The sequence below is a fragment of the Pygocentrus nattereri genome, chromosome 5 (assembly GCF_015220715.1).
Source record: "Pygocentrus nattereri isolate fPygNat1 chromosome 5, fPygNat1.pri, whole genome shotgun sequence".
In the NCBI taxonomy this organism is placed as follows: domain Eukaryota; kingdom Metazoa; phylum Chordata; class Actinopteri; order Characiformes; family Serrasalmidae; genus Pygocentrus; species Pygocentrus nattereri.
In genome coordinates, this window is record NC_051215.1 from 33750123 (window position 1) to 33769555 (window position 19433).

The 19433-nt window shown below is 39.0% G+C and overlaps 1 protein-coding gene across 2 annotated transcripts in view; it reads left to right on the forward strand.

The window, feature by feature from the left end:
- The first annotated feature begins 204 nt into the window (after positions 1 to 204).
- lzts2a (leucine zipper, putative tumor suppressor 2a) overlaps positions 205 to 19433 on the forward strand; it is a 76013-nt gene continuing 56784 nt past the window's right edge. For both annotated transcript variants that reach the window (XM_017721462.2, XM_017721463.2), the window contains exon 1: positions 205 to 450. The gene's annotated coding sequence lies outside the window, so the exon portion shown is untranslated. The remainder of the gene's footprint in view (positions 451 to 19433) is intronic.

Here is a 19433-nt window from a genome sequence, read left to right on the forward strand (position 1 = left end):
CAGACAAGCCCCGCCCTCCTGCGCTGAGATTCTGTGGGCCACTCGTGAGTAGGAACTCCCAGCCAATCACAACGCAGGAGACGAGATCATCCCAGCCCTGAAAGAGCGAACGTACCAGCCAATCGTAGCGTAAAAAGCGGGAAACTGCCAGCCAATCAAACACAGGGGGCGTGGCTAGTCGGAATCCGGGTGGGAAAAATAACGCTTTTTGCGCGAGACAAGAATGAAGTGAGTGTTTGCTGGGTGATGTGTAGAGAAGGATGTGTGCGGAGATATGAGGCATTTTCGCGTTTTACTGGGACGCTGACAGCTTCTTCACTCTCAAAGATGAACAGCTGCCAGTCGCTGAGCGCTCACTGGAAGAAGAACTGAAGTTAAAACACAGAGAAGCTCGTGTAGGAGGACAGCGTGTCTTTTCTTTTCTCGGTGCTCCCGTCGAAGCTGTATGAGGTGAGCGTCCCCCAGATTCCGTTAAACTTTTCCTGCAAGTTTGAGCAAACAACACGATCAATGTTAATCTTCTTGCTGTTTTTTGTTCTTTTAAAGTACTCTTACATACAATGCTTTCAGTGTTCGTTCAGTTTCTGTATGTTAAACAAGCCCTACTTTGTTCCAGGTTAAGTGCTGTTTAGGTGTGAATGTTTGGATTGTGAACTGACGGTCTTACATGAAAAGCAATGCTGTATTTACTAAACACTGAACCGGACTTATCGTTAAGCCCTTTTAACATGACGCTGCCGTGACTGTACAAAGCTGTAATTGATGTTTCAAATTAATAATGCGTTTCGTGCGAGGTTCTTTAGTAAGAAGTGAGATTTCTCCCAGAGCAGTTTTCTCGCTGTGTCTCTTGTTTAGCGTAGGGTCTGTTCCTACTCGCTGCTCTTATTCGTGGCTTCGCTTGGGATGCATACTTGGCTGTGAGAGTGACCTAAGTAAGTGCTCTAGTGTGTAGAGAAAGCCATAATTATCCTGAATGTGGTGGCCTCCACTTGATTGTAGTCCCTTTTAGTCACGTTTCTCTTTCTTTATGGCACCAATGAACATCACAAGCGTTACTGTTTATAGTAGAGGGGAAATAACTGTTTTCCTACTGTGTTCTTGTCCCTGGGGAGCCTCATTATCACTTCATTATAGTGGTCAGTGGTGTATTCCTATGTGCTCTTTTCACACTTACCATTTGGCTTTTATTGTTTGCCCTGTGACCTGTTAAGTATAAAGGACACAGTCTTTTTTGTTTGACACAAGTTTTATTGTCTTGTCTCTGTTCTCCAACACACTGGATTTGAAGGCAGACATGTGATAATAAGGTTTAAGTGCAGGATGTCAGCTTTAAATCATTCATAATTCTTACACCAGAAATCACAACCCTCTTTTTTTACAAAGTTTCCCTATTTGCGAGGTCCGTAAGTAACTGGAATAATCAGCAATAATAATTAAAAAAAACTTGAGCATGAGCAGAAGTTTGCAGTCAGCGACCGCATGAAGTGTGCAACCCACAGATGGGTCAGGCCTTCAGTCCAGCCGTTTTCAGTTCCTGCTTTTGGCATTCAGTGTTGTCCTCAGTAAGTCAAATGCATGCTCAGTGGGGTTAAGGTCAGGTGATTAACTTCAGGTCAAGCATCAGGTCAGAGCATTTCACTTTTTGTGGCCATGGTGCTATGTTTGGGGGCTTTGTCATGGAATTCGTTCGGATCCGTCCAGTTAAGATGCTTCAGTTAACTTCACAATTCATCCTGCTGATGCTGTTCGTAGTCCCATCATCAGTAAAGACCAGTGGGACGGTTCCACTGCCAGCCATGCAGGCCCATGCCACCCGGTTTCATACATTAGGATGATGAACAACTGTTTTGTCTTTCCACTCTTTCTTCATTCCATCATTCTGCTACATGTTAATCTTAAGGTGTCTTTGGTGTTTTTCCTTTGGCATCCAGTTTTTTGTACCTGTTCAACACTGATTTTTTTAAACATTGTAATAGAATGCAAAAGTTCAAAAGTCTGATTAATCAAATCTGTGAAACAAAGGAGAGACGTCTACATCATTGTGCATGTATGGCAGTCCTGTTCCACAGTCATTTCATTATATATTTACATCTCAACAAACAGAATGGGATTTTTTTCATCACTAGAATTGAGGCAAATACATATAACATTACATAATAAAAGAAAGCCATGGGATTTAACGACAAAAATGATGTGCAGCACATTTAGAAAGCAATGCTTGCAATTTGTTTGAGCTTGTGTCTGTTGTCTGTTAAAGGTTCTCTTCTGTGTTTGCTAACGCTTGCAGCTGAAGCCCAGAGACAGATGAGCTAATTCTCTATTCTTACTAGTGATGATAAAATCACCAAGCACTACTATAAAACCACAAAGTGCACCAGAAAGTGAACTAGAATCATGTGTTGATTGCTAATTTCAAAATGATCATTTAGTAAAGATTGCTAAAGTGAGCTAGCTATGCAACTAATGCTAACAGTACCCTTTAGCAGTACCTTTGACTATTCACCTGGTGGTTCCTGTTTGGGTCACTTCTTGTTTTGAATTAGCAAACTATTTTCCGGATATGAATACCATGTCTAGAATTAACTCAAGACATTTCAATGTCCCTCTTGTGCTTGAACTAATGATACAGTGACCCTCAGCTGGCCAGGACACAACTGTGCATCTAATTACTTACAGTCATCCAATGTAGAATAACTATGCATATTATGGCCATATTATTTTTACATCATTTGCACAATAAAGATGTAAACACCCTTACGTCAAGTTTAGTTGATATTTTGTGGCCATTACATTATTTTAAATCCAATGTACAGAAATTGTTAGTGTCCAAATACTTAAAGGCTGCACTGTACAGTGTGTATTCTTTGAACCTCTTTGACAAGACAGACCAAATGGCTGCAATTACTCTCACTAGGGAGATCATTATCTATAACCCAGTGCTCAGTCAGCAGGGTGTGGTGTGACAAGGGAAAAGTGATTGTTTCTGGCATGACTTCTAGTATTTGATTGATTTATTATTTGTGGGGCCTAATTGACACAGTGCTCATGGCTTTTTTCGACCGACAGAGGTGCACAAACTGCCTCACATAGATTATTTTAGATTTTGTCAGTTACACTCTGACTGCCTATCCACACTTTTGTGTTTACTTGGATGCACTGATATGGGAAGCCAATACATAAAATATATAAAATGTAGAAATAGGAACTAGATACACCTGGTTTAGCATTAAGAAGAAATATGCGGTAAATTAATATAAATTTTAGCCCACTACCCCAGCATCACCTGAATATTCTTATCTTCCAGATCAAAATAAATACATCATAAGTTATCAATTTGAAATATCGGTCAAATGGAAATATTTGTCAGATGACTTTTTTGAGGCAATTATTATTACTGTGCACCAGTTTTGTCATTCTAGCTGAATGCTAGTTAGTGGCCATGTAGTGTTTCGTTTTGGTGTGTTTTTAGCATGACAGTCGAAAGTAATTGTTTCTTGGCCTTATTGAGTGACAAACCTACCAGACTTACCGAGCTGCTTTATAAGATTACTTGATGAACATTGACTGCCTAATTACACCACAATAGTAAACATGCCAAGGTTTGTTATTATTGTTTGCAGCATGTTTATTATTATTGACTACAACATGTGGTTGTAGGTATGGGCCCTTTTACAAAAATAAATGTATAACATTGAGATTAATCCATCTGTTGTATGGGTTGTGAGGTCTCAGTAGAGATGCTGAGAGGCTTTAATACCCCCCCCTCCACTTTTTGCAGGAAGAGCCAGGCTTAACTCTGACCCACTTTACCTGCCACATTCACCACCCTGAGCTAAGGAATGCCGCATTATATCGGCAGAGTAGAAAAAAAAGTTTTGCAGGACTGTATTAACTGCACACACAAAGTCCTTTATCACAGGACTCGGCTTGGGGAAGCCTGTGCTGTCTGAAAGCTGTTCCTGCTACAGAGGATGAAGTATTAGACTAAGCCTCTGACTGCACTCTTCAAAAAAATGTTCACACTGCTAGGCCAGCCCTTCTGGATAGAAGTATATATTCATCAGCATGCTTTAGCGGAGCTTTAAATGGTGTGTGAAACAGAGAGGGGGTGCTGTCTTAATATGCCTGCATTCTCAGTAGTTTAAGTCACTTTTACTGCGCTGCAGATTTACTGTAGCGACTGTAAAGCTGTTTTGTGAGTGTGAGACCCAGCTGCTGTGTCCTAACACACATACACAGCTCATCTTACTGTATATTGCAAGCTCAAACTTTGTTTCCTGGCACTGTTCGCTGATGCTGAAATACATGATATCTTCAGTTATATTCATGCAACTCACAGTCTGCTGGAGGAAATACCATGTCTGGTTAATGCAGTGGCATGCAAATCAAACACAGGGACATAATAAACATGCAAAGAGTGCCTTTAAAATTATGGTTTGTCCAAAGAATTTAGTTTTTGCTTTATCCCGCACTTTAATAAATGTTCACAATGCACAATATTTATTATTTCTGACATCTGATAAGTTGGAACAGACAAAAAAAAAGTGGCAGCATACCATAAATATGATGATTTGTTTTTGTAAGTGTTTTTAGGCACTTACAGCATCCATGATGCGCTCAGAAAAGCATGTGCCATAATTTATCACAATAACAATAAGTATGATCATATTGTCCCGACTTACTTTCTTGTGTGGTTTTTGACACTATGCCCCATTTGTCAAACACAAGGCCCACGGGCACAATCCTATCCAGGCTAAGACATTATTTTAGTTTTCTATTAATATTAGCCTGTTTCTGTTAATATTAGCCTGTAAAGTGCTAATATTAATAGAAAGCTAAAGTTTCTCAAAGTGCTGCACTACAATCCTCAGCGCACACTGCAGTATAATGTGCGCTTCTACAAGTTTCTGGGTATTATATATATATATATATATATATATATATATATATATATATGTGTGTGTGTGTGTGTGTGTGTGTGTGTGTCTGTGTGTGTAAAAATGCATAGACTTGTTGCAGTTTTGCCATATTTAGAGTAAACAGGGATCAGTTCAGGCCATAGCAAATGTTATTTAAAATTCAATTAACCAGTGCTCTGGCCAACAGATTTGTTGAGATTGTTTATTTGGCCCTGTTAGTGTTTGAGTTGACACCCCTGCTGTATCCCATTCTGTCATCTATAAAATGAACAAAATTTAGGTTTCACGATGGTTGCTGCTACTGTTTTTTTTAGCTATGTAATGTGTTTTTGTCCATATTTATAGATAACAGGATGTCATACAGTGTCAGAACACATATAAGCAAATGCATTTATATGTGACAACATGTCTTGAGACAAATGGAGTTTGCACAGCACTAATTGGTTGCTATAAGGCTTACACTGCTTTGCTCTTCATTAACCTTGCAGGTCCAGTGCAAAGCAAAAGAAGCAAGCTTTTGTCACCAAATGTGTCTTAGCTGATATACTATATTTTTTTACATTATTGCTTTAAAGTTAGAAGTCTGTTATTATTAAATATTATTAAATATTTAGATTAAATACAAAACCAAATGTATTTAATGATCTCTTTTTTACTCCTTTCCAGTTCATGAAGCATTCTTGTTCAGCATTTTTAACTATGGCCTTTGTGCTGAATGCTCTGCATCTGTGAAAGATTACTTGCTGACCATGACCATGTTTACCACACTTGTCTCAGTAGATTTACATCAGTGTATTCAGTATCAGAATGTTGCTGGGACTTTTAGAGCATCCGCAGCAGTTTCACTGTGTGTTTTCCCGAATGATGAAGTTTGTCTGCTCTTCCACACGCACACTGATTTAGAGGTTTTCTTTTTGACTGCATCATAAAATATCCCTATGAGGGGAGACAAAAATATAAATGCTTGAGTCTCTCCTAATCCGTCTCTTCAAAGTCTCTTCTGTTTTGCTTCCAACCACAAGTAATTCTGAATATTTTATGTAGGTTAAGAATGTCATGTGATGTAAATATGCAGCTCTGTCATGTCTCCTGAAGGTGTTCTACATGCATCTTAATAATCTGTTAATAATCCTTAATAAGTTAATAATAGCTCAATCTGAATAGAATACGTCCATGTAAACACTTCAGTTGGAATAGTCTAGTCCGATTGAGGCCTTTTGGAACACAATTTCTGTTCGATTGAACGAGGTGGGTAAACCTCTACCCATATATATAAATAATTAAACAGAAGAATAACTGTTAAACAGAAGAATAATAGCCATGTAAACGCCTGAATCTGATTACATTCTAGTTGGAACGTGTGAGTACGTTCTGCGCATGCACATCGTGTCATATCGAAAGCAAAGAACTCATAAACAGCTCTGGAAAAAGTTTATACCATTCAACATGGCAGGAGCAGAAACTGGTCTGCAGAGGAGTTGAAGTTTATGCTCTGAGCTTTAAAAGGTGGCGGTGGGACGGACGTCCAGCTTATGTGTCTCAGAACATGACGTCTTCCTCTCTGCCTTTTTAAATAAGGATATGGGAAGTACCTTTTCCTGAGTCTGACATCATTTTAAAGTCATTCAAAACTCCTGCACGCTGACTGGACCTCACGTGATGCTCACTGTCATGATAATGTTTACTGTAAGTTAAGTGGATCTCCATGCATGCGCATCATTTTTGCTCGGATTCCTTGTAGTGTGCATATAAACGAAGATTGTCATCAGATTGTTGAATAGAGTGAGCATATAAACACCTCAGTTTTAATATATAATCAGAATGTAATCATCTTTGCATGTAAACATAGCCAGCGTGAAGCGACTGTAAAAGTCTTTTTTCATACCGAGTGAAAAGGCTCATATTACAGATCATTACCCCATGCCTGTGCAGGGGGAGGTGAGTGAGACTGGCTGCGGGAACGATTAGCGATGTCAGCCCTACAGGATAAGCCAGCATTTTTTCCTCGAATAAGGAGCATGAGTGGGGGACAGAGAGCACACTGGTCATATGACTGACTGTTCTCTCAGAACTCTTGCAGCACTGTATTGTATTCAACAGAAGACAAAATGAAACACTAAAAACAATGAAGGCTAGTTTTATGAAACAGTATTCCTGTAACATGGAGCTAAATGTAGTAAACTCTAAATGTAGTTATTTGAATGAAAATTGATTAGTGCCCTACAATTTCTTATTGGATCGATAGAGATTTTTGTTCTGTAAAGCTTGTGCAGCCTAGCAACAGTTGCTGTGAAAAATCACATTTGTGGGCTGCCCATGAATATGTCAGTTAGATTCAAAGAGACATAACAGGTGAACGTTTTATGTTCTTTTGAAAATACATTTGCCCCCTGATGAGCACTTAAAGAACAATTTCAACAAGTGATGCATACTGTGATGTGGCAGATATAGCAGTCTAATCCTACATGGGGTCTTCTTTGATTAGAAACTCAAAGTTAAGTTCATGCCCCTGAGAGTGTGAGGCATTGTTTTATTAGATAAAATTATTTGATTTTGTTAGTGCAGCTATTTTAATGTAGTCATGTATATCAACACAGCCAATTTTTCCTGCATGAAATTTATAGTGTTATATTTTTGAGATTGGAAGTCAGATATTGTCTTCAGGCTTTAGGCCTGTGTATGTATGTATGTGTTTGTGTCAGGTTCTTTTTCAAAGTGGGGGAAGAAGAGGAATCCATTTATATTACTGAGAGAAAAAAATCAGTGTACTCTCAGCTTACACAATTTCTTGGTTTTGTCTTTCTATCCCCACTAATTCTTTTCACATATAAAGTTTCAGACAGAGTTACAAATTGCAGCAGCACCATGCATTACCTGACTTGATTACTGCACTAACCATGCCTGTGTATTTTAACCCCCTAATTCTTGACTTGTGTTCCTCATTTGTTATCTTTAATAAAACACCAGGTCCCTGCCTCTGCCCTTAGGGGGCTAGCCCATGAATTCTGGGTACACAACAAGAGGTTAAGCCTTGATCATGTTGATGTCCTTTTCGCACAAAGAGAATGGTGAAAATTAATTTTAACAGACAGACCACAAATAAATGGGCTTTACTTTAATATAACTAGGAGCAAGTGTTTTGCTTGATATCATTTTGTTTGTAGAGGCCACTTCCAGTGGGTGAAGACCATGGTATCAAAAATCGCATTGCTGATGTAAGTGACACCCTGCATCTTTAGGGGGGCTGACTCAGGGAGCAAATGGCACATCTGTGGGAAAACATGGTAAGGCTACAGTAAGAAAGACAACCTGGGTGGTTTCTTACTGTGAAATGTCTCTCGTCTTTGATGATAGATCTGAGGGTAACATGAGCGCCTTAAAGTGTAATTACATGTATCACAATCCATGTGATCCAATGCACTATCCAAATAATAACAACTGTACAATGATATTATGAGGTGTTATGATTTCACAGGACTTTCAGGTCAAACTTTCAATTCATGACTGAAAATGGTAGTCATTTAGCACCTTCAGCACCTTACATCAAAACATTCAAGATAGCCAGCGTTGGATTTCGTCTTGATACATAATATGGATTTAGCCCTATATGTAATATATTGGGGCTTCAGTTAACTATTATTTTTATAATCTGTTAATCTTTCAGTTTTTTTTTTTTCAGATTAATTCACTAATCTAACTATGTTGTGCCATGGTGTTACTTTTGTGTGCTTTGGGTCATCTGTGACCATCTTACCATCTTCAAAATCCTTCCTTCAGTCAATTGCACAACCATTGATTTGTTTTTTTATGGTGCAGCAAAACAATAGAAGTATTGCTCGGATTATAGAAGATGCATCAACAATACAAATCCTTGTTGACTTTTTGAATAGTCAAACACGCATTGTTACAGTTTTAATTTCAAGGGCACATAACTGTAGTCATTTAGCAATTGTGAGGCACAAAGAGAGACAACCACTACTACACATCTCAAGCGTGGTCTGCTTTTCATTAAGCAGGAATCTACCCTGTCAAAGGGCACAGTGGGCCTGCGCTCTGGGCTCTGAAAGGGAAACATTATGAAAGGAGTGTCAGGTTTGTGCTAGTGTAGATTTACAGAGCATATTTATGAAGAGGCACGAGAGTTTCCCCTTAGCTGTAAGATCTGGGGGCTGTGAAACACCCACGCAGGTTTTCCCCTCCTGTAGTGGCACACATTATATTAAGAGACAGGCTCCTCACTGGTTGTACTTAAGAGCTGTCCTATGATGTACCGCTGACATGTCCATTCTCTCCTTGACTCTTCAAACACAGGCCTTGGCTGCAGCCATGTTCCTGACCTGTCTGTGTTTGTAAGTGTTGTCTGCCTTTCAGCTTAAGTATGACCTCTGCTGCCCCGTAATTAGGAGAATAAACATTTGCACGGGAGAAGAATGTGGATGGGGAAGGCCAAGTTCCCAAGCGGCTCTACCGGTGAGTTGTGAGTTGAGATGTAGCTATCGTGGTTGGATTTGGTTGAAGGTTTATAACCACGTGTCTCTCCAGCTGTTTTGCTGGCCTGTCACCACCCCCATGCCTGAAACCCATACTGGCTGCCACTCTGGCTGCCAGCATCCAGAGTGAGTCTCAGGGGGCCGAGTGGTCAGATACAGAGTGGAGTAGAGGCTGAAGAGAGCGAGTTGGCTTGGTAGATTGTCAGGAGGTTAGGTCATTTTTAAAGGAGCCACATGTAAAATAAACTTAGCAATGCCTGCTAATCTAATGCCTGCTAAATATCTTGGAAGAAACATTTCTGTTTTGTCAGTGCGCTCATGCTGTTTTTAACAAAAACACCATTGTGTTCATCATGTGTTGGCAAATTTGCCATGCAAAGTATTCACAGGGTTTTCGGAAAGTCAAAACAACAACAGAGCTGTGAATACTCCGTGTTCACTGTGCATTTTTAATAGGTTAACACCTTAGTCAAACTAATTTATTAAGATTTATCACTGCTGATCTGTTCTTCGACAGAAATGTTTCAGAATACAGGGCCAAGGATCAGGAGTAAAAGACATAAATTGGGTGTGTGCATCCATGAGTAATACAGAATGTATTTAAAGCATAGTTTATATGCAGCATGTGTTGAGTAGTTAAGCTGGGAACAAAATCCCTTAAAGGCTTTGCAACTCCGTTAAACTGCTATTGGCATCAAATGTTACTCTACCCTCAAGGACCTTTTATATTCTGAATAAGATCGCAGATAAATCAGTGTGTTCCGTGTACTTTTTATGTTTTAGCTTAACAGTGAATGCAGTTAATGTCAGAAGGTTAGCAGGACGTACATAACTAAGCTAACACTGTCAACACTCATCTGTACTTGTTTCAACAGAGTAGTTAATCAGAAAACCTGTGCTGTGGTGTGGGTGATACTGTTTGGGTTTGTAGCATGCCTTCTAAACTAATGTTAAGCTAGCCTATCAGGCTAGAGATCCAGACAAACACATCTTTGGTTAGCAAGAATCAAACATGTTCTGTGGTGAACAAAGATGTTATCATGCTAGCTAGTTCATTCGAAAATTGTGTACTGCATTTACTTGTAAATGAGCTAAACTAAAATAAAGCAAAATGAGACAGCATAAAAGAGGTCATAAATGCTTTTGCATCATGACACAATAGTTTTTCAGAGCCAGTAATACTGTATACCACTGTAATACTTGATGATGAAGGAATGAAAAACGTGGATACTGTCCAACTTATTTTGAAAGCTTAGTAGTGTTCAAAGAACACAAATATTGCATCAGAATCATTATCAGTGAATATTGAAGGTTTCAGTTTTGATATCAGTATTGGAAAACAAAACGTGGTGTCATTTCATGTCTTGGAAAAAGTGTAAAATAAAGCCTGCCTGCCTGTGGGTGTTGTAATAGGAGCACTGGGACTAAGCTAGCTGTCTGAACTCAGGGCTTATTCTGCAGCAGCGCTACCTCAGGACTGCCTCCCAGCTGAAATTGTGCGGTCTTGAGGGAGGAGTAGTGTTCACACTCAAACAGCACAGCGTGCGACTCTTAGTGCTCATCCCAGGCCCTCTTCTCCACTGCTGGTCATAGTCTTTAACTAGGTCTGCTAATGAAACTTGAGGCTGGGGTGACAGCTTTGGAGCACAGCATGAAACTGATGTGTGAGAACACAGTATCTAGTCACGCTGAAGCCCCAAGGCCTGTGGACTGACTGTAGATGAGGCCATTGACCTTGTTGACCTTCGCATGTTGAGAGATAGCTACATTGGCACATAAACCGCAGTGGATGTTTAACAAGGTAATGGAACAGGGTCACAGTGTCAAGGCCATTATTTTCTCCCAGGGCAGAGGCAGTCTTCTTAAATGAATAGGGCATTCAGTGTACTCTATTATTACAGCATAGCATAGGCCTCTGCCTACAGGGCAGCATCTCCGTCTCTAACAGACCTGTATTCAGGGGGAATTGCTCTGACTGATGCAGCAGCTGCTTGGCAGTGTTTATGTGTAATGAGTGCCTTACAATGCATAGGTGCCCATATGAAGCTCACATTTTTCTTACATTCCTCTGGCGCACGCTAAGGTATTATGAATAAGCAAAGAGACTTGTATTGTCTTTTTGGACAAATGTGCTCAACTCACAGACAAGCCATGCCATTGTATCTTTGTTGTGCAGAGCTGCTGTGTTTTCTGCACCGCTAGGTGTGTCTGCATATTGTGCGCAAAGCTTTTGTGTGTTGGCTAAATTGTGTCACTATGTATTCCAACATCATGGTTATAACTGGAGTTGTGCGATACTGTTTATTTTCATGTTTTCATCAGTGCTGTGATATGTAATGGGCAGTGCAGAACCCTTGACATCCATAGAAGGCCTAAGATTTTCTGGGAACAAAAAAATACAGTTCTATTTACATTTCCAAAAAAGTTGGAATGCTGAGCAGAATGTAAATATAAATAGAATGCAATATTATGCAAATAATGTAAACCATATTTTAAAGGAAAATACTACAAATACAACATGTCAGAAATTGTATATATATTTTTAAATATATGCCCATTTTGAATTTTATGCCTACAACATATTCCAAAAAGTTGGGATGGCATGTTTACCACTGTGTTTTGTCACTTCTTCTCTTAACAGACTTTGTAACCATTTGGGAACTGAGGGGGACCAACTGCTATAGTTTTGAAAGTGAAATGTTTTTGTGTGTGTGTGTTTGTGTGTATATATATATATATATATATATATATATATATATATGTATGTGTGTGTGTGTGTGTGTGTGTGTGTGTGTGATACAGGATTTTAAATGCTCAACAGTTCAGGGTCTCCTTTGTCGTATTTTTCATTTTATAATGCACTGTTTAGCACCCGATCCTTTAATACAGAGCAATGCTGCTGTAATACATGCAGAATGTGGTTTGGCATTCTCTTGCTAAAATAAGCAAACCTTTCCCTGAAAAAGACACAGTCTGAATGGCAGCATGTGTTGCCAAAACATGTAATTATTGTTCAGCATTAATGGTGCCTTCACAGATGTCTATGTCAACTATGCTGTGTGCACTTATGCCATCCCCATTTCATCATGGATGCTGGCTTTTGAACTGTGCACTGATAACAAGCTGAGTGATCTTTAGCCTGGAGGACACAGTGTCTATGCTTTCGAAATAGAATTTCAAATGTTGGTTTGTTGGACCACAGAACACTTTTAAACTTCACCTCAGTACATTTTAAATTAGATGAGGCACAGAGGAGACAGCAGGGTTTTTGCATCCTGCATATATGGTTTCTTTTTTGCATTTTAGAGTTTTAACTTGCATTAGTGGATGCAGACTGCTGGGATAGGCTCCAGCACCCCCCGTGACCCTGACGGAGAAGTGGCTTAGAAAATGGATGGATGGATGGATGGATGCATGGATAGTGGATGCAGTGATGGAGTGTTTTACAGATGGTTTTCAGAAGTGTTTCTGAGCCTATGCTGTGATTTCCACTACATGATCATGTCTGTTTTTCGTGCAGTGCCACCTGAAGCCCTAAAGATCATGGCCAGCAAACACTGTTTTTTGGCTTTGTCCCTTATATAAAGAGATGTCTCCAGATTCTCTGAATCTTTTAATGATATTATGTACTGTAGATGATGAAAAGCAAAAGTTATTTGCTATTTTGCATTGAGAAGCATTATTCTTGAATTGTTGCACTGTTTGCCCACACTCTTTCACAGAGTGGTCGACCCATCCCCATCTTCACTTCTGGGAGACTCTCTCATCCTCTCGGGATGCTTTATTTTCTTATGTCTTCAAAATTAATACTAGTTATCATTTTATTACTGTTAAACTTTATCAGCTTTAATGGCTGTAAAATGCTTTGAGCTGCCACTGGCATGAAAAGTGCTATAAAAAGATAATAATAGTAATAATAATAAAGTGATGGAAGAATCAACTAATCACATTGTGATTTCCGATGAGTCTTGGATACTTCACTGAGTACAAATACTAGCCCTAGTTTTCAGTCAGTTGTTTGAAGTAGAAAACAGCAGCCGCTCCATATGAAGGTCCTTTACTGTAAAATTGCAACATAAATGATCAAATATATGTTGATGTCTGTTGTGGCCTTAAAATAAAGTATGGACAGACCTTTACAAGCTTTAGAAATATTTATTTGCACCAGTGTTAATTTACTGCAAAAAGACAATTATGAAATTCCGTAGCAAAAATTAGCTCATTAAAAGTTTTTTTAATCTCATTTTGGACGTAACTGAAGTCTGACTAGTAGTCACCATTCAACATTGACCAGTAGTTTTTATTATGTAATAAACACAACAACCTGGATTTTTAATCATATGATATTGCCTAAATTGAAAAGAAACAAGAAACAAGGGAAGAAAAGAAGAGCATGATCACGCACTGACAAGAAAATCTAATTAATCTGAATATACTCTAAGCCAGTGATTGCTGTCCCTCCTCCTGGAACTCTACTTTCCTGTGGAGTTCCAGCCTCATCAAACATGCAGCCCCCTCCCTTACCTAACGCTGAAGCATCTGATTCAGCCAATCAGGAATTTCTGAAGAAATTAGTTAGCTGGAGCAGGTGTGGTCTGAACTACAGTTCACAGGAAGGTAGATCTCCAGGACCAGGGTTGGAGACCAGTGCTCTAAGCTGTCCTGCAGGGGAGTTTATTTTGCCTTACTCTGCTTGGGCTTAAGAATAAAGGCAAAAGCATTTTAATGTAGTTATACGCTTTGTGAATTAATCTAATTCCAGAAAACTATTAATGAATCATATTCATTTATAAAGTAAGTATTCACAGTGTTAGAAATATTCTAGTTTTATTGAAGAGGGTACACTTGTTTGGCTCAGTGTAAGTTACAAACAGTGAGCTTGTAGGCAGCTTTATATTCTACCATGCACAGTAATAATAAACATTTTGTTAATACAAAAATTAAGGTCTTACCCTAGTAAATATGCACAGTAAAGGTTTGTTGCTTATAAGTACAGGTGGTGTCAATATTTTAAACTGTAGTTTACATTCATCACTAATTCTCACCTTAATAAAATCAACTGTGAAAGTGCAGAGCCAGATTGTTAACTAGATGTAATAAAGGAGAAATTATGTACCTGTAGATTGCAGAATGTACAAAAGTGCAAATCATTTAAACTTTTATATCCTTTGAACAGTTTTATCACATTATAAGGTTAATCAATGGAATATCAGATAAGGATTTGGAAAAGAATGTGAAGTAACCTGATCAGAGTCAGAAGGGAACAGTAAGCTTGATCAAATCAGCAAAAGGGCAATTATATGACTGTGACCACTCTGACTCTGCACTGGTGACCTACACCCACTACAAAACCATGTAACATGTTTAAGGGGCAGTGTCTTTGTATGTCTGCAGAGTTTACTGAGAGCTGTGTGTATATGTGTGGAGGCTAGTTTAGTGGATGAGTCTACCAGATGGTTTGCAGTGCTCAGATCCCCCCCTTGCCAACTGACCCTCAGCTCCTCTACTGTCCCTTCATATTCACTTTCATTCTTTCTCTCTCTCTCTCTTGCTTGCTCATGCTCTCTTTCTTTCTACCTCTCCAGTTAGTATAAACAGATAGAAATGAGAACATGAGAAACATGAAACATGAACATGAAAAAGAATTTTTGAATCATGACTTCTTACAGATTGATCACATTTTGCTATTCTTGGGCAGATGAAGAAAGTGGTAAAATAGTTTAGTTGATTTTTTTCCCTTGTTTTTGTTTGGGTTCTCCCCAACTCCCGTTGCTCTTTAGCTATGGAAGTAGACAATGGGCAACGACCACTTTGGTTGGTAGTGTTTTCGCAGTTCGGCCGGGAGCTCTGAGGTTCAGTTCTGACTGCAAGGACCAAACACATACGCCCTACTCTGCACTGGAAAACCACATTTATGTAATTACACTCACCTCATCCAGATACCACTCAGACCCTTCCAAGAGATTAGATTTGAAGTTGAATTTTCTGTGAAATTGAGAGTTCACAGCTCCAAAGCTGCATGTCACAAGGCTGTAGAGCAGATGTTCATAATGCTAAACAGAGAAGTGCTAAGAAGATTTCCAAGGCAGTGGTGTTGTCATGTTCTAACTTGCATTACTGTTAGATTTTTTTTCTACTGCTGTTTGGACATTCTGGCTGCTCTGCATGTTTTGAATGATTAGTTTTGGATGATGATGCTGTTCTGCTGAGGACTTCCATATCTGCCAAGAGTGAGGACTTATGTGTGTGTAGTTATGTGTGAATGTACTAGAGATGGATGGTGTGACTCTGTTTAAGATAGAGTGAGGGTCCAGTGGTTGGATTTAAAAATTCAGTATGTGACTGATCAGCATAAAAGTGAAGTTAGGGTTTCTACATTTGGCCAGTACATCATGAAAGTGTGTTTGTGATTATGTACCTAATTGTGGTAACCCTTCTGAATCCCTCTGTAAATGCCTTGAAATTCCTTTTTTCACATTTTATCTCAGTCGTAGCTCATTGACACAGACATGTTCTTTTGAAAGCAGAGATTCTAAAATTTCAATTGCTACCACTTTTGGTCAGACACACATACTCAGATCTGTCAATACAGAATGCAAGTTGAGTGTAAATGTAATTTATTTTGTAAAACGTTGGGACAGTGTGTGAAATGCTAATAATAACTAAAGTAGTGATTAGTATATTCTGCTTCACCTGAATTGAATTGAATACAGTACAGAAATACAATATTTGATGTTTAACCCTGTGAATTGTGTAAATATACTAATTCCAAATTTGATGCCTGCAACAAGTTCCAAAAGAGTTGGAATGGGAGCGTGAGTGCAGGACTGTGTTACATCACCTATTCTTTTAACGACACTTGATTAATCATGTGGGGACTGAAAGCAGTATTTTTTTTTGCCATGTTTCTGTTATATAAGTCTTCAGCTGTGCAACATCACGGGCCTTTCATTGTTGTATTTGGCACACATTTTCAGTGGGAGACAGGTCTGGACTGCAGAAAGGCACTCATACTCTATGATTGTGCAGCCATGCTGCTTTAACACATGAAATGGATATTGTGGCTTGGCATTATTTAGTTGAAATAAGCATGGACCTCTTTGAAAATTATACTATCTAGAGGGCAGAATATACTGCTCAACTTACCCACTAATGCCCCCATGACAGACACTGGTTTTTAAACTTTATGCTGGTAACAGTCTGGATGATCCTTTTCTTCTTTGGCCCACAAAACACAACATTCATTATTCCCATAAACAATCTAAAAGGTTAACTCGGGCCACGGCATACATTTCCACTGTGTGTCAGTCTCTGAGAAGTTGCCATTGTTTCTGGACCATGTTGACTTATGGCTTCTACTATGCAAAGTGCAGTCTCAATTTACATTTGTATATGCAGAGATAGATGTTGTTTATTGACTACAGTTTATAAACATATTTCTGAGCTCATGCAGTAATGTCTATTGCAGAAACCTGCTAGGTGTTAATGCAGTGCCGTCTGAGGGGTCGAAGGCCATTGGCGTTCAGTTGTGATTTTCAACATTTTACTTTTACGCCCAGAGAATTCTCTGGAATCCCTGAATCTGTTGATAGTATTATGCACTGCAGAGGGTGAAATACCTAAAATCCTTGCAGTTGCTAACTAACCTGCTGCTTTTTTCTGATAAATTATTGGCAAAGTGGCAAGTCTCGACCCATGCTTGCTCATAAAGATCATCATAAAGATAAAAGTTTTCCTAGTCTTAAATTACTCCATCCTGACGTTTTTGGGCTGTGTTGCAGGCATCATTTCCAGAATATGTGTATATTTACAAAAAAACAATAAAGTTAATCAGATGAAGCATTACGTATCTTATCTTTGTATTGTCTTTAGTCAAATGCAGGTCAAAATAGGTTTTCAAATCACTGTTTTCTGTTTTCATCCAGTCCAATTTTTTTTTATTTGACTTGTATTCATTGATGCAATTGTATAATTGCATGTAAATAACATACAATAAAAAAATACAATAACTCTAAAACTTAATAAAAAGGGAACAGTACCTTTGGTGCCTTGGGCCTACACCCTTCAAAATAAGTTCCAAGAAGATTCTTTAGGCTGATGACATAAAAGGTCCACTTTTGGTTTTTACATTTTAGAAATGTAGAAATTTTCAGTGGTTCTTTTAAAAACTCAAAAGTGGTTATTCTGCTCAAATAATCCTTCTGGCTCTTCTATTTTTGAGAGTTTCTTAAAACTTGCAGTTTTAGCTTGAGATTCATGAGTTTGGGTCTTTTCTCAAGTTCCCATGCTTTGCAAACAAATCTCAAACCAGTAAACCTATGTGGTCAGAACAAACTTGCATTTCCATTATTTTATGTTCTTTCTGCATTATGACATCTGATTGGGTCCTATCCCAGCCTATTGAAAAGACATTGACTGTGTGTCCCACAGCCCCTGTTTTTTTTAATGTCATTATTGTGGCCAGAGTGAGTGGGGCAGAGTTCAGTGGAGTGGTGCCATTGTGCCCAGAGCGAGGAGCTGCTTAAGTAAGTACTCGTTCACCTTATGAGCCAAGTTCATCAGCTCAACTACTGAATTTAAACTCCTGTTTGGTTAAACTTTGTCTTCTTGTCATTTGTGTTGGGGTAGTTACTCATGAAAGTAATTCACCACAAATTTCTAATTACTTCTGCCAAACTGTAATGGGATTACTTTGCTTATTACTTCCTGTAAAAAGTAATCTCACTACTTCTTACTTCTGTGTTACTCTCTAAAATCCACACAAATCTCATACGAGATGAAAAACACAAGGAAAATTTATTTCAGTTCATTATTTTTGAAAGAAATTACAGTAAACATTTAAGAAGCATGTCACTATCTTTGCCTTTGCTCTTAACAAAACACAGGCAGTTACGCTTGATTACAATTATGAACTGCTGATGATATTTGAAACCATAGAAACTAGCCAATAGAAATATTTCTAAAACAGCTGGTTTAGAATACATTTTGACTCAGCTCATAACGTCTATGTACCTGGTATTTAGTATTCTTGATGACTTGATTCAGGTGAATTTGGATGAATTGGATTAGAGCAAAAATTGTGGGCTGGCTAATGATAGTGATTATGAGCTGTGGTTCAAGTTGAGGGCGGTCCAGCCTTGTTACTGGTCATCAGTTTGATCCCCTGAGCAGACAGTACATGACAGAAGTGCCCTTGAACAAGGTACCTAACCCCCAGCTGCTCTCTGGACGCTGTGGATAGGGCTGCCTCCGGGCAAATGTCCTCGCTGCCCCCTAGTGTGTGTGCATTCACTAGTGTGTATGTGGTGTTTCACTGCACGGATGGGTTAAAATGCAGAGGTAAAATTTCCCTTTTGAGGGAGTAATAAGGGTAACTTAAAAAAAAGTTAGTAGTCAGTTTGACAGTAGACACACACTTGCACAAGCAAAATTGAAAATCTCACTCCAGCCACCTGAAAACCTTACCTCAGCCTTATTCCAGCCACCTGAAAATCTCACTCCAAAGTTGGCAGACCTTACTTAACCAGAACAAATCTATTGTTCACAGTACATATCAAAATATAATAATATATAAAGCATCCCCTCTTCAAACCCAAAGTGCAAAATGTGAGAACTTTAACCCGATTTAACCTGTCCGAGGGGATTTGTGCAGAAGTGGGTCGGGGTTTAATTGAGCATCACATCTCCTGTCACTGTAGTGGCAGTCTCAGAGTGGAGAACAAATCAGGGCAGCCGTGCCTGGGAGTGCTGCCAGCCAGAGTGGCACTTTTATTTTGAGTGTGTGTGTGTGTGTGTGTGTGTGTGTGTGTGTGTGTGTGTGTGTGTGTGTGTGTGTGTGGAGACCTGTCTCTGCAGAGTATCAGGGTGTACTGCCCCCAAATTAGTGAGAGCCATTAAGCAGGGCTGCAGTGTTGTGTGTGCCTGTTTATGTGTGTGCCAGTAATGAGTTGGGGTGACTCGATTAATTTTGCCCCCCTTTGTGTAATAATATAGTGTCTTGACTGAAAGAGAGCTTCTGGTTTTT